Here is a 13,821-nt window from a genome sequence, read left to right as displayed (position 1 = left end):
ATTGGCACCATAGAGTATATGTATCCTTCTACATTAACTGTCCTTTGTCACCCACCCCCTAGGTGTTTTAGATGACTACTAAAGACAGCTCATTCATTACGATTAAATCACAATAGATATTTAAATTATTTTCCAGTATTCAGAAAACATAAACAACGCTGAAATGAACATCCTTATAGATGTCTCTCTGTTCTCTGATGGTTTCTCTAGGAATGCCATCATCAAGTATGGCACCTTCCACTTCATCAGATATTGCCTCTTACAGTATTCATTGGTGTTTTCTTCAATATTCCTAACTACAGCATTTTTTCAGAACTTTCATTGTTTCTAATCCAATAATTGTGAAAAGTCACTCATAATAGTTTTAATAAATTTGCATTTCTTCTTTCCTTCTTTCCTTCCTTCCTCCTTTTTTCCTTCTTTCCTTCCTTCATTCCTTCCTTCCTTCCTCCTTTCTTTCTTTCTTTCCTTTCTTTCTTTCTTTCTTTCTTTCTTTCTTTCTTTCTTTCTTTCTTTCTTTCTTTCTTTCTTTCTTTCTTTCTTCTCTCTTTCTTTCTTTCTCTCTGTCTCTGTCTGTCTCTCTTCTGTCTTTCTCTTTCTCTCTCTTTCTCTCTTTCCAGTTTGTTCTTTTTCTTTTCAGACAAGGATTCTCTGTATATCCCTATCCTAGCTATCCTGGAACTCCCTTTGCAGACCAAGCTAACCTTGAACTCCCAAGTGCTGGAATTAAATGTGTGCACCACCAAACCTGGTTTTCATTTTTCTAACAAATATTTGTATTGAGCAAATTTTATTGACAACTTTTATTGCTAGTACTCAAAATATTTATTGATCATATAATATGAATGCTAGCCAACCAAAATAGGTGCCTTGAACATCATCACTTTGTCATAGTCATTTTTTATCATTATATGAATTACCTACTTTATACTTGGCTGTGTCTTTTTTAAAGATGTTTATATTTTGATTTTTAATTATGTGCATGTGTGTAGTTGTGTGTACATGAATTCAGGTGCCCATGGAGGCCTGAAGAGGGTGTCAAATACCCTAAAACTAGAGTTTTAGGAGTTTGTGAGTCACCTGATGTGGATGCTGGTAACTAAGAACTGGTTAAGAAAGTACTCTTAACCTCTGAAACATCTGGTCAACCTAATTCTATTACATTTCTAACATGTCAAATTTTTTATGCATCCTCCAGCAGCACTTTTCAGTAGAACTTCTATGATGATATTAATGTTCTGAATTTATTCTGTCTAAAATAGTAACCATTAACTGCATATAACTTACAAGCACTTGAAATATACCTAATGTGACTAAAAATTTTAAGTTTTGTGTAATAGCTTCACATGATAACTAACTACCATAACCCAGAATATAGTTATAAATACTATCTCTGTCTAGACAAGTCATAGGTCCTAGAGGAGAATACAATACTCTCATTCTGCAAAATGTGCATAGTATTAAAATAAACCCTAATGACCTATTTCTATACACATAGATTAGTGCATCTTTCAATATTTAACAGCGAAGCTTCTTCTTGTGTTAGATAGTTATTAATATAGAGATCTACAACTAGCCAATGTGTAGAACATAAGGGACTATGTAGTACTCAGCTCTCATTGGGACATCTGTATCACACCCCTTTTCTTCCAGGCTCAGGGGTCATCATGATAGAGGGTATCAAAAGATTATAAGCAACAGAAATTGTACACACCTGTAGCAAAACAGTATTTGCTGGAAATAATAGTGCCTTTATACAAATTAACTCATAGCACCTGTGACCACATGCATAAGATCTGCACAAGATCAAACCAGTCAAAGTCCCAGCATGGTTGGGGGAGGAACTCACAAAGTCCTACCCCTAGCTGAGGAACTATTTGTAATTGACGTTTGCTGGGGGAGGGAGACTCAGTTTCTTCTTGGATGCCACCTTCCAAGTTTCATTTGATAAGGGTAAAGGAGGGGGCAGATTTGATCAAAAAACATTATATGCATGTGTGAAGTTCTCAAACAATAAAAGAAGAAAAAAGCAAGCAAATGAAACTAGCAACAACAAAACAAGTAAGTCTATGGGTTTTATACCAAATAAACTATAAAAGCTACCATCAGCATCTCTTTCTCTCAAGCACATATATTAACATAAAATCAATTTTGTAAGAGATCAATTTTTGTTTTAAAATGAACATTAAGCATAATAGTAAAGAATAAAAATGACAATAACAACAAAAAATAACTTTGTTTTTCTCTCAAAGACACAGTTATAATTCGTGTTATCTTTAGTTTTGATAACCCAACTACCTCTAGCAAAGACTTGAGGCAAGTCTGGGAAATATCTTCCTCCCTTTTTATTTTAGTCAACACTAATTACACTCAATCCTTATACATACTAGGGTTTTTTTTCCAGCTACTGAATTTCTACTGCATTGTTTTTTCTGTCTATAGTTGAGTCTATATCAGAAAGCCATAATATTTGGTACCTACTAGACATGTCCTTTTATGGTCTCTCCTAAGATTATACTTCTGTTAATTATTATTTCCTGTACATTTTTCTATACTATGTTTATAGCTATTTTTATTATTTTAAAAACATTAATTACCATAGAAATGTTTATTATAATATGAATATATACACAAGTTAGAAAGAATTGGAATATTTATAACTAGTGTACCTAACCAATAAAATCTTTTAATTTTAATTTTTATATACACCTGCTTTTGAAAAATTATGACTGCTTTTGAATATTTCTGCTGACTCCTGCCATTCAAATTCTATAATATCCTACCATTTTACTTTGTACAGACTTTTTCCTCATGTTTCAACAGAAGATCTATGAGAAGTGAAGTAGTATCAAAAATCATTTGAATTTTCCTACTTCTCCCGGGAAGATACATAACTGATATCTGTCACCCAAAAGAGTTCCAGCATGCAGTGGGCACCTAGAACTTTAGGACTGCATTTTTCCCTAGGAATGGCATTTGAGAATAACTGATTTTCCTAGAGAAGAGTCATGTTTCCTAAAGTTCATCGAACTTCTTTCTTTCCATGCTCCTTCAGGGCACACGACCTGGGAGAGAAACACCACCTAAGAGAAGCTGGCTCAGCTTGTTATCACAGAGTTTGCATCCTCATCTGAATCTGCCTTTCCTCTTTCCAGGCTGAAGGGAAGAAATGCACCTCATTCTCAAGTCTTAGCAGGGATGGTGAGTATACGGGATATTATTTATTCTACATAGTTTTGCAAATCTTTAAATACTTCAAAATGTAAAAGCAAACAAAAACTGGCCACAGCAGAAGCTAAACAACAATTAAAAAAGAAAAACGAACAAAAGACAAAGAGGGCAGGAAGCATAGTTACTTTGTGTTCTTACGAATTTTGATTGTCTTAAACTCCACATGAATATCTACATACTACCTTGTCCCTTGGAGACTGTGGTACCATGAATATGTGAATTAATAGCTTTGATCATGGGTTTAAAATGCAGAGCCCTATTCTGATTGTTTTTAAACCCATGCACCTCTCAGCCTCGCTTACCTTGGCTGTAAATCAACAGTATTGGCAGCTCCTCAACCTATCTCAGAATTATTAATGTTCAAATAACACTAAGTATACATAGATTTGCACTGATTATTTCTTGTCCTTAGCAAACAGGAATTGTTGATTACCTTAAGCACAGAATAACTTTAAAATTTCAACTTTGTTGTGCAAATATCATTTAAGAATCACTTCAGGTAGGTGGGGGTGCAGCTCAGTAGCAGAAACTGTCTAACACATGCAAGGCCTCAAACTCGGTCCTCTGCCTACAACAAATTACTTAGTTCTTAGCTTTTAAAAGGCCCTTTCTTGTGTCATATTAGTCATCATCACAAACTTGCATTACTATTGTTCCAGGTGCCTGTAGAAAACACACAGTCCACATAACGTGCCTAGAATAGTTTGTTAAAATCTTCACTAGCCAAATCTGAATTAGTCATGTAGTCAGCTAAGGAGGAAAAAGTAGATGTGAGAAACAGTCTCCTTTTCCTCTGTGGACTAAGATGTGCTGTCCACATGGCAGATCAGCGAATGGATCAGAAGTTCTGCCACACCTCATCGGACAAGAAGAACACCTGAGCGAAATCACTTAAAACCCCTATTGGCCTAATCTTTAATGAACCAAAATGTATTTCTAAGTCAATATTTTTGCAGTTTCATAATTGTTTATTTAATAAAAAGCCATTATTTCATTGATAAAAGAGCAATCTGGAGTTTATTACGTAATTAACCATTAACTGTTTTAAAAGTCCTGGAAAGAAACTGGTCATTTCAGAAGGTTGGGGGCTTTTATTATTTTTTTTAAGATAATGTGCTTGCATTATTTCATCAAATTAATGGAGTTACACTTTACCTTTGGCTAAGATTTACTGTACAACACACTGTCGTGTGCATCTAGTTCTGTGGCACCTTGTTTTAATGATTAGTTAAACTGAAGATAATGAAGGTCTTATCATGTGCCTAATTAGCCATGCAGTCCCTAATGGTAGTCTAACTCATTTAGATAAAGTAAGTTTGCTGATCTGTTCTTTAAGGAGAGGTTGGAGAGGAAGCCAAGGAGAAAAGATTGCATACAGTGTGTGTGTGTGTGTGTGTGTGTGTGTGTGTGTGTGTGTGTGTGTGTGTATGTGCATGCACCTGTGGGTGTGAGAGAGTGCACGCGTGAGAGCTCATACATGTATGTGCGTGCATGTGCATGTGTGTGCGCATGCATTTGTGTGTGTATGTGAGTGTGTGTGTGTGTGTGTGTGTGTGTGTGTGTGTGTGTGTGTGTACAAAGCAGCAGAACAGACCACAATGCAGTATAGTGCTGGGGCTTCTTGACAATTCTTAAAGGTTTTTCCTGAATTAGCATAATCCAAACACCAGTTCTTTCTGTATCCTCTACTAGAGTTTTCTAATTGTTGAAGTCAAAATTCTTAGGTCAATGGTGGTCTACTTTTCAAGTTCCTAAGTCTGTGGTATTAGATCACTGAAAATTATCCCTCCCAAGTGAATTGGAAGCTGTTGAGCAGGTCTATGCAAACATTCTCACTCCAAGTCTGACTTAACTGTATTTGGAGTCCTTGTTTCCAAGTAGCTCCCAATAAATAACATTTGCTTTTATATTTAAAGAACAAAACTTTTGAGCTTCTAACACACAAAGCAGAAACAGGGACAAAAAGCATTCTTACCTCATTCTTCAGTTTGCTCCCCGAAAACCTTAAAAATCATACATTTTCCATTAGTTTGAAACAATTATACTTATAGCACCCAAGAAAACACAGAGGACATTCAAAGTTTGTTCACAACATCATTACTGCTCAAATGTCTAAGAAAAAGTGGTTTGTGGAGGAAATTAAAATAAAAGATATCTCAAGAAGTTGGGTAAGATTTGAAGTAAACAAAAACACTTTATACTAAAGGTTTGGATGTGTCCTGGCCTGTATTTATGTTTCATTGTGGGTATTCACTAGTAACCTGCTACTGTAACATCTGAATTCATCTTGACATAACTCAAGTGACTTATTTTTCCCTAAGATGTTTTACTTTTAAAAGTATTTCTTCTTTTAAGAATTACAAGTAATTCTCAGTAACCACACCACAAGGAAGTCTCAGAATCAGTTTTAATTAGTATGTACCAACATTCTTCTAAAATTTGTATACCCACTGGTCTTATTGACTATAACCTCACATATTAATATCCTGAGCCTGATAGTCAATGGCAGCTTAAAACAATGTGCTCTTTATAGTAACATGGATTTTTGTACAGTGACTCAAATGTCACAATCATATCTTACTGTCTTACTAAGACAGTGCTCAAGATTATGTGTTTAGCAATTAGTATAATAACCTTTCTGTGTTGGTAAGGTACTATTTGAGTGCAAGGATTTTTAAAATAACTGTATCTTCAAAACTATCACATTTTTAACTTTATTTTTATTGAATCCAGCCTGAAAACCGAGCCAATCTTATGAGTAAATGAGAATATTTGAAAGATTTATTTATTTTTACATTATATGTATGGGTGTTTTTGACTGCATGAATGTCTGTACACCATGTATGTGCTGTGCCTGTGGAGGCCAGAGACAGCATTGGATCCTCTGGAACTAGAGTTTTGAATGGTTGTTAGTTGGAGGATGTGAGTCCCCTGAAAGAACATGTGCTCTTAACCCTAGAGCCACCTCCCCAGCCCCTGAGTAAGTGCAAATTTAAAGGCAATTCTGCTTCCTTGAGTTCTCTTCTTCATCTTTTGGGGACACCTAATTCACTGTTATTTTCTCACTAGCCATTAAAATTATATAATTTATCAAGTAATATAGACTGTATGGTGACAATGTTCACATAAAGCTGATGTTATGTTTGATGATTAGAAGAAAACATCTTCATAATAAACAAAATTACAAAGTCATTTTATTGAACATATATTAAGCATATATAAAGAACTGCAGAGATACATCTTGAATGTGACATCACTCTACCTTGTCAGGCCCTTTCCAGAATAAACGGAGTGGTAATATGCACTGGTCTCTTTGATGCCAATCCCATAGTAATGATACCTGCAGCAAGACAGGAGCCATTTCTGTATTAGTGAAAGAGAAAGGAAAAGCAGGAATAACGGAACCAACGTAGTGAGGACTGCCAACCCCAGAAGACATTCCCTGGGCAGTACCACTGCCCACCTTTCCCCCATGCTTTCCCATCTAGATGCATCCAGGGTCAGGAAGTGGGTGAAACTAAGGGATGAGGCCATTTCCACTGGACTCTAGACTAACTGTATGTTACTTTTGGCATTCCCATATCAGCGTAGGGGATAGAGCAATGGCAGGTATATACTTCAAGCCACTCTTTTGACATCAGGAATTTTTAAAAAAGGGCTTGGTGTAGTTCCAAACCTAAACATTTTGATGGCCCAGAACAGAAGTACATATAGAATGTCAAACTACTTAAAAATACAAATCAATTAAATGAACTGCTACATAAGATATTACTGTGCTATTACATTTACAGGGCACACCCATGATGACCTAGCAAACAGACTTGAATTTAGGATTCTTAGATTCATGGAGCTCCAGGTGTGAGTGTGATAGTTGGGGGAACCCACCCTTACCATTTTTCAGCTCTTGCTTTGTTCACTGGGTGGGATAGGGGGAGGAATACCATACATTCTAGATCCTTCCACCACTCACAAGTTTCCCATAGCCACTCTTCAATCTATAGTCATGTACATGAGTAGCAAGGTAACCTCCTGTCAATGGATTGGGAGCAGGTCCCCAGAGATCAAGAAAGCAAAGCTGTTTAGAGGAGAAGTGTTAGGCCTCCAGGAGCCCCAGCGGAGAGGTGCAATCTGTGGATGAAGGCATTCACTCCTTCATGAGTGACACATGGACTTCCTGATGCTCTAGGAAAGCAAGCAGCTGAAAGACATTGGGATCAGAGCCTCCAAACACAAGGCCCGTGGCAGCAAAGTTGTTTCTATTGACTCAAGGTCACTTGAGTTAGATAGTGGTTTTAAAAACTAATGTGTATATATACATGGATCTATACATTAAAATGACGTTATAGTTGAGAAACAGGTAGAATGATATTTTGTAAGTATGGAAGACAAGATTTAAAGTCTCAGTTTGGGTAAGAAAAACTGTAGCCTCGAACAGAAAACTCCCAAAACTACTCCACTTTGATAGATTGTAAAAGCTATACTATGTGATACAAGGCAAGAGGATCCCTGTGGCATATTAAAACAATCAAGGAGATGGAAAAATAATAAGTCTATGAAGGCTCAGAAATGCTGAACTGATTTTACATTTCTACGGTAAAAGAAAGAAGTTTAATTAATAAAGTCTTGATCAAAAGAAATGCAGTAACAGAAACCATTAAATAATGAATAATAAACAGTAACAGCAGTACTTAAACTATGAATAAACTAGCAGATTTATATACATTTGGTCATGGTCAGATATAGTAGTAGAATTAGGATTATGAGCTTGGGGGGTTGAAATAAGTATTAATACTTCCCTTTTTAAACTTTAGAACTGAGATACCAGTACAATGTCACTGCATTAGAAAAAATAAATAAGTGGTAACCAAAGACAAGAGAATCTTTTTAAATGGAAAAACATCATAACTTCATGTTCTTTTGCAAAGCTTACTACTTGTTCTCTGGCCTTTGCAGTTTAAACAACTACACTTCAGCCACTTGCTAAGACAATATATGCTAAGCATCGCTCCAAACACTGATAAACTTACTAGAACTCCCATCTTCTTGTTTCTCATCTCTAACCCCCCTTTTCAACCTATAATAAAATAATTCTATCCCATGGTAAAGCAGTTTGCCATTCAGTCTGTAAAGAACGACATTGCCTTTGCAGGCAGCAGACAACAAGATAAATCAAAGAGGTAGCCATGAGTTCAATACACATTGGAGCATGTCTATCACATCTGGCCATTGTGATAGTTGTCGGAATAATGATGGATGAAATAGACATGAGTGACCACACTGATCACCACAGAAGCAAGTACATTTCCAGGTTCTAAAATTACCTGCAGTTGTATTTGTTTTAATTTGCAACATCCTTCAAGACTTTGGCTATTGTGGATTTGTATTTTTTTCTTATTCATGATATTAAGATTGTTTCATATGTATTTACTACTTTCTTATTTTAGAAAACAATTTTATTGTTTATTTTTTATTACCAATCCAACCATTAGAGCAAGAAAGTTCACAAATAGAAGATTTTGTTTCTACTTGGATTCAATGTCAAGGTTTTGTGCATTTTATTCACTAGTCAAATTTAAGTGATGTATCAACACAGACACCAGGGATCTGACTTGGTCAGTGACCTTCACCTCTACAGCAGAGAAGCAGCAGCTTTTCTCATTAGCAATGTCTCCTTATTTATAACTGATAAGATGGACAAACGTGTTCTATCAATGCCATCTTATGAACATGCCTGGAGATAGGGAACCACTGAAAGAGAGTCTTCCTTTCTTCAGCTGTGTTCTGTGTTCTGTGTGTTAGGGAACATAGATAGAGGAGGATCTCTGTCCTTGAGGAGTTAATGGTCTTGGAGCAAAAAAGAATGCCAAAAAAGGCGATTCCAAATTAACACAGGCTACAGTTGAAGTGGATGATAGCAAATGATAATAGAAGTTGCTGCTGTTTATTGAGTTTCTACTCATGTAAAGAACTTTGTATTTACATGATATCAAATGCAGTCTATAAGGAGAATATTATCACCACTTCATAATAAAACTTGAAATAAATCTGTGAGTTATGTTAAATGTTATTTATTATTTTTGTTGTGTATGTAGACACATGACATGCGAGTGTGTATGTGTTGTGTATGTAGACACATGACATGCGAGTGTGACTGTGAGTGCCTGTGTGTGGAGATCAGGACAACTTTCAGGAATTAGTTTCTCCTTCTACCACCATCATTTCTAGAGACCAAGCTCAAATGTCAGGCTTGCATGACAAATTCTTTCACCCCATGTGCCCTCTTACCAACCCTGTGGTTCATTTAAAGGAGATTTAACAGCCTTATTGGGTTGAAGGCAAAATTCAAGGCCACAGTTTCTCAGAGCACTCTGTATTTCAACAGTGCATGTTGCCCTCAAACCCAAAATGCAGAAGACACAACTAGTTTTGTATCTCAAGCTTACTCACAATCAGAAATTCTTAAGTCAAATACAGTTTGAATACGTGTACACTCATGCACACTCTCTCTAGGAGTCATCCTGAGTTAGAGTAGCACAAATAATCAGCATGAATCCCTAAGACCTGTAACATTGATTGGGATGTTTCATATTTGACCTTCTACGTGTAAATAAAGCCTTCTAGTCTACAAGCTTCCTGTAACAGGAAGTCAATAAACTTGTTGAATAATTGAATGAATATGTGGAAAAAGTTTTAAAGGCAACAATGTGCCGTAAAGGAAACTATAAAAAAGAACTTGCCAATTAAGGTCAAACATATATAGTCATGTATGTGTGATCACCATAAATCTAAACTCTGGTAGAGATCAAAATTTTTTATCATCTGTAATATAAGAATATCTGAGCTGGGTGGTGGTGGCGCACGCCTTTAATCCCAGCACTCGGGAGGCAGAGCCAGGCGGATCTCTGTGAGTTCGAGGCCAGCCTGGGCTACCAAGTGAGTTCCAGGAAAGGCGCAAAGCTACACAGAGAAACCCTGTATCGAAAAAACCAAAAAAAAAAAAAAAAAAAAAAAGAATATCTGGTGACTCCTTTCAGCCAGTGAACATGTTGTAAACTTACCCATTTCTGTCTGGATTACTTGCTCTCCATAAAGAGCTTGTGCTGGCTCCTACCTTTGTTCTGTTGAACTCTTCACTGGGAATGTCTCCCTCCCTTCCTGGGATAGGATCTGTCTTAGTCAACTTTGAGGCATATTGTTAGCGTGCGGAACTGCCTAGTCTCTGAGACAAAACTAATCTCTCTGTCCACTGAATTCCACTCTCAGCTATTTATCCCATTGTGGCCTTATCCCTGCAATCATTAGTATCTACGTCCCATGGCTTAAGCACTAAGATTTGAGGAAATCCTCAAACATTTATAAATCATTGTGTCCTAGAGATTGGAAAACCAATAAAACACAAACTTTCTTAAAGCCAATGGAAAGCACCCGTCCCTGTGAATTTCCACGTTACCAATAAAACACTTGGGCAAAGCAAAAGTTGTGTGTTTGAGTATTGTGTAGGACAGACGTGAGGACAGCATGTTAGACACGAAGCTGGTGGCGACACACAGCCCAGGGTTCTATTCTATCCACTGCTGTGCTTTGTACCTAGCTTCTTTGGGAGCAAATAAAACAATTGTCTCCCCTTAAGCTTTCTTTTGGTCTAACAAGGCACCTGTTATCGTCTTAGTTAGTGATGATTTAGTGTCTTTCAGAAAAGAGAGGAGATAGTGCACGAGGACTCCTGCCTTCCTAGAGTTAAATATAAACCCCGTAAAACTGGGAGGAGTGGGTTCATGCAGGGTATACATGGATTCTTCGTCTCCGCTGTAGCATTTTACAGCACCGCTTTGTCATTCATAGATTTTGCTAAAATAAATCTTGCTAGGAAGTTTCCAGGAATATCACAACACAAGAGCATATGCTAACACATGGTGAATAAGAGTAAGATTGGCTTGACTGGTTTGATCTACGTACCCTACCTGCTGTTTGTTTTATGGGCCATTCTGGGATTTCTCAGTTCTTTGTCACTATATGATTACATCCATTTTACTAAGGGAAACAGGTTATAAATACCACCAACATTCTGAGTCTAACTAGCTGTGTTCTCTAGAAGACAATATTGGTCACACAATTAGTCTTCCTAATTTTCTAACAAAATTGTATTCATTCATTAGCAGTAACTGTCCTCTGACTTATGCTTTATGTCAAGGGACTGAGCTCATTTGTAAGTTGTGAATGCACAGGAATGATTAATTAATTCTTAGGCTCATAATATAACTGTAACAGATCCTTAGTATATGAGGTGAAATCATTACATCTCTCTTACACAGCTAGCATGCTCACGTTGTGCCTAGCACTTCTCTTCATTAGCTGATCAGTGTATACCTATGCTTACATTTCTTCTTTTTCTCATCAGTTCTCATAGAATTCCTGAAACATATGTTCCCACTGAGCCAGGAGCCCTGATGTTCGCTGTTTACACTACACAAATGATAACCGATAAGGAAATGATGCGGTTAAGCTGCTCAGGGACTTGCAATAACTTGCTGTGATAAGAGCAGCTGTCATATCAGTTTTATTAACCCACTAAATCACCTCCAATAAATAAGATAATAGCTTTTGCCCATCATGTCTGAAAACCAAGATTTGGTTGATCAAAGTCTACCAGAAATTAAAATGTAACTGATTCAAACAGTCCACCCTGTTCATGCTATCTATTAATGAGCTCACACCCCCCCTTACTTTGTTAAGCTATTTTGAGCAAAGACACATATAGGCTCTTTTTGTTCATTTTGTGTCACCAGAGGCTAGCCACTACTGAGATTGTAAATATGATGCTTACTAATTAATATTAATAGTGAAAATTTTTAACAGCAGATAACCTATCTTTAGTTCTTTATACCCGCAAAGCTCTTAAGAACCATGCTTTGTACCTCAATTCCAACTTAAGGTATTATTCTTGAACTATTCATAACCATAAAATATGCATGAGTTTTACTCTGTGGTACCTATAGAATTTCATTTTTTGAGTTAAAATGAATTATTGACAAGTACACTTATATTTTAAAGTAATTTGACAAATATTCAGCAATTGTTTAGAGTACTATATTAAACACCTAGCAGAAATAATGGTTGGAAGATAATGTATTTGCATAGAGGATGCTTAGGGTTAAAATTAAGAGGCTGAGAATTCATTGGTGATGCAAATTTGCTTTTATATAAAATATCTATCTCTAGGATTCATGAGATGATTATATTAGAGAATTTATTAGAGAAATTTTTATTTATTAGAAATAAATTAGAGAAGATTAATGAAACATTTTTGTCTTTAAGAAAAAAATCTAATAGTAATGAATCTTAAGAACTGTTAGAGCAGCTGGGCTGCAGTGGCACACGCCTTTAATCCCAGCACTTGGGAGGCAGAGCCAGGCGGACCTCTGTGAGTTTGAGGCCAGCCTGGTCTACAGAGTGAGTTCCAGAACAGGCATCAAAACTGCACAGAGAAACCCTGTCCTGAAAAAAAAAAAAAAAAAAAAAACATAACAACAACAACAAAAAAGAACTGTTAGAGCAGTAAAAGAATTTTTTAAAAATTTAATTAAAAAAAAACAAAGATAATAAAAAGTTCAACAAATTAATCATTTTGTTAATATGACTGATTTTTAGAAACAAGCAGGTTTTCTTACTTTTAATACTTGATAAAGCATAAACTTTAAAGCAGTTGAACCTTCATATAAATATTAGCATTGTTCGTGGGCTGTATTTTTGTGGCCTTAAGCAAGTCAATGTCCTTCTAACTACAGTTTCCTTATTTATAACACATAGTAGTTCCTATCTTGTCTCAGTATTATAACTCTTTTCTAAAAGTTGAAAGCATATTTGATCCTCCATTAATATTACTTATATATTGTTTAATTCTCAAAATAATGATATAAGGTATCATACAGCCACTTTACTGATAGAGGCTGAGTGATTTGTCCAATTGTCACACATCCACATATGAGAACATAGAATTCACCCCGATTTGTCCAAATTTAATTCTTGCTCCAGCTAAGATAGGCATGCTATCTTAGATGTACTATCTTCCAAAATAAAAGAAGATGTCTTTTAGAAACAAAACCAGAATGTTACCTGGATAAGAATAATAACATCAAAGTATTACCCATTTCCAAGATGCATCTTCCCATATCTTCCAACATACCTAGTTTACACAAGGGACATTATTTCTACTTACAATATATAAATACCTGGAAGGGTGATAGCCATGTCATAAAAAGCAAATGGTATTTCAATAAGGCAGAAAATCTCAAATTGTTCATGCCTTGAGCATGTCTATGGCTCTTAATTATCAAATAAGTTGCCAGAAGTCGCCAAATGTTGCTATACCAACGTAAGAACTAGAGGGTGGCTGTGTCACAATGGGCATGGTTAATGATTCATCCCTAATCCTGAAGGCTCCTTCTGGGATGAATTGACTTTCTCCGCAGCCTGCCGACCCGCCCTCTCGTAGATCCTGTCAAGAGGACTGCTTGTGTTGCTGCGCCTCTTTGCCCCTATCTTCCTACTTCAAACACTGTCTGATCTCACCTCCACTCACAAAACACAGTG

The 13,821-nt window shown here is 36.3% G+C and overlaps 1 protein-coding gene across 1 annotated transcript in view; it reads right to left on the bottom strand.

Annotated features, from left to right (window-relative positions):
* Rfx6 (regulatory factor X6) overlaps positions 1-13,582 on the bottom strand; it is a 45,482-nt gene extending 31,900 nt beyond the window's left edge. Inside the window, exons 1-3 of the mRNA XM_042261973.2 lie at positions 13,461-13,582; positions 6,494-6,571; positions 5,207-5,234 (exon numbers count right to left, since the gene is read on the bottom strand). The gene's annotated coding sequence lies outside the window, so the exon portion shown is untranslated. The remainder of the gene's footprint in view (positions 1-5,206; positions 5,235-6,493; positions 6,572-13,460) is intronic.
* Positions 13,583-13,821: the final 239 nt, after the last annotated feature.

This window comes from Peromyscus maniculatus, chromosome 16 (assembly GCF_049852395.1).
Source record: "Peromyscus maniculatus bairdii isolate BWxNUB_F1_BW_parent chromosome 16, HU_Pman_BW_mat_3.1, whole genome shotgun sequence".
In the NCBI taxonomy this organism is placed as follows: Eukaryota; Metazoa; Chordata; class Mammalia; order Rodentia; family Cricetidae; genus Peromyscus; species Peromyscus maniculatus.
The sequence above is the reverse complement of the archived record's forward strand: the minus strand, read 5'-3'. Positions and strand labels throughout refer to the sequence as shown.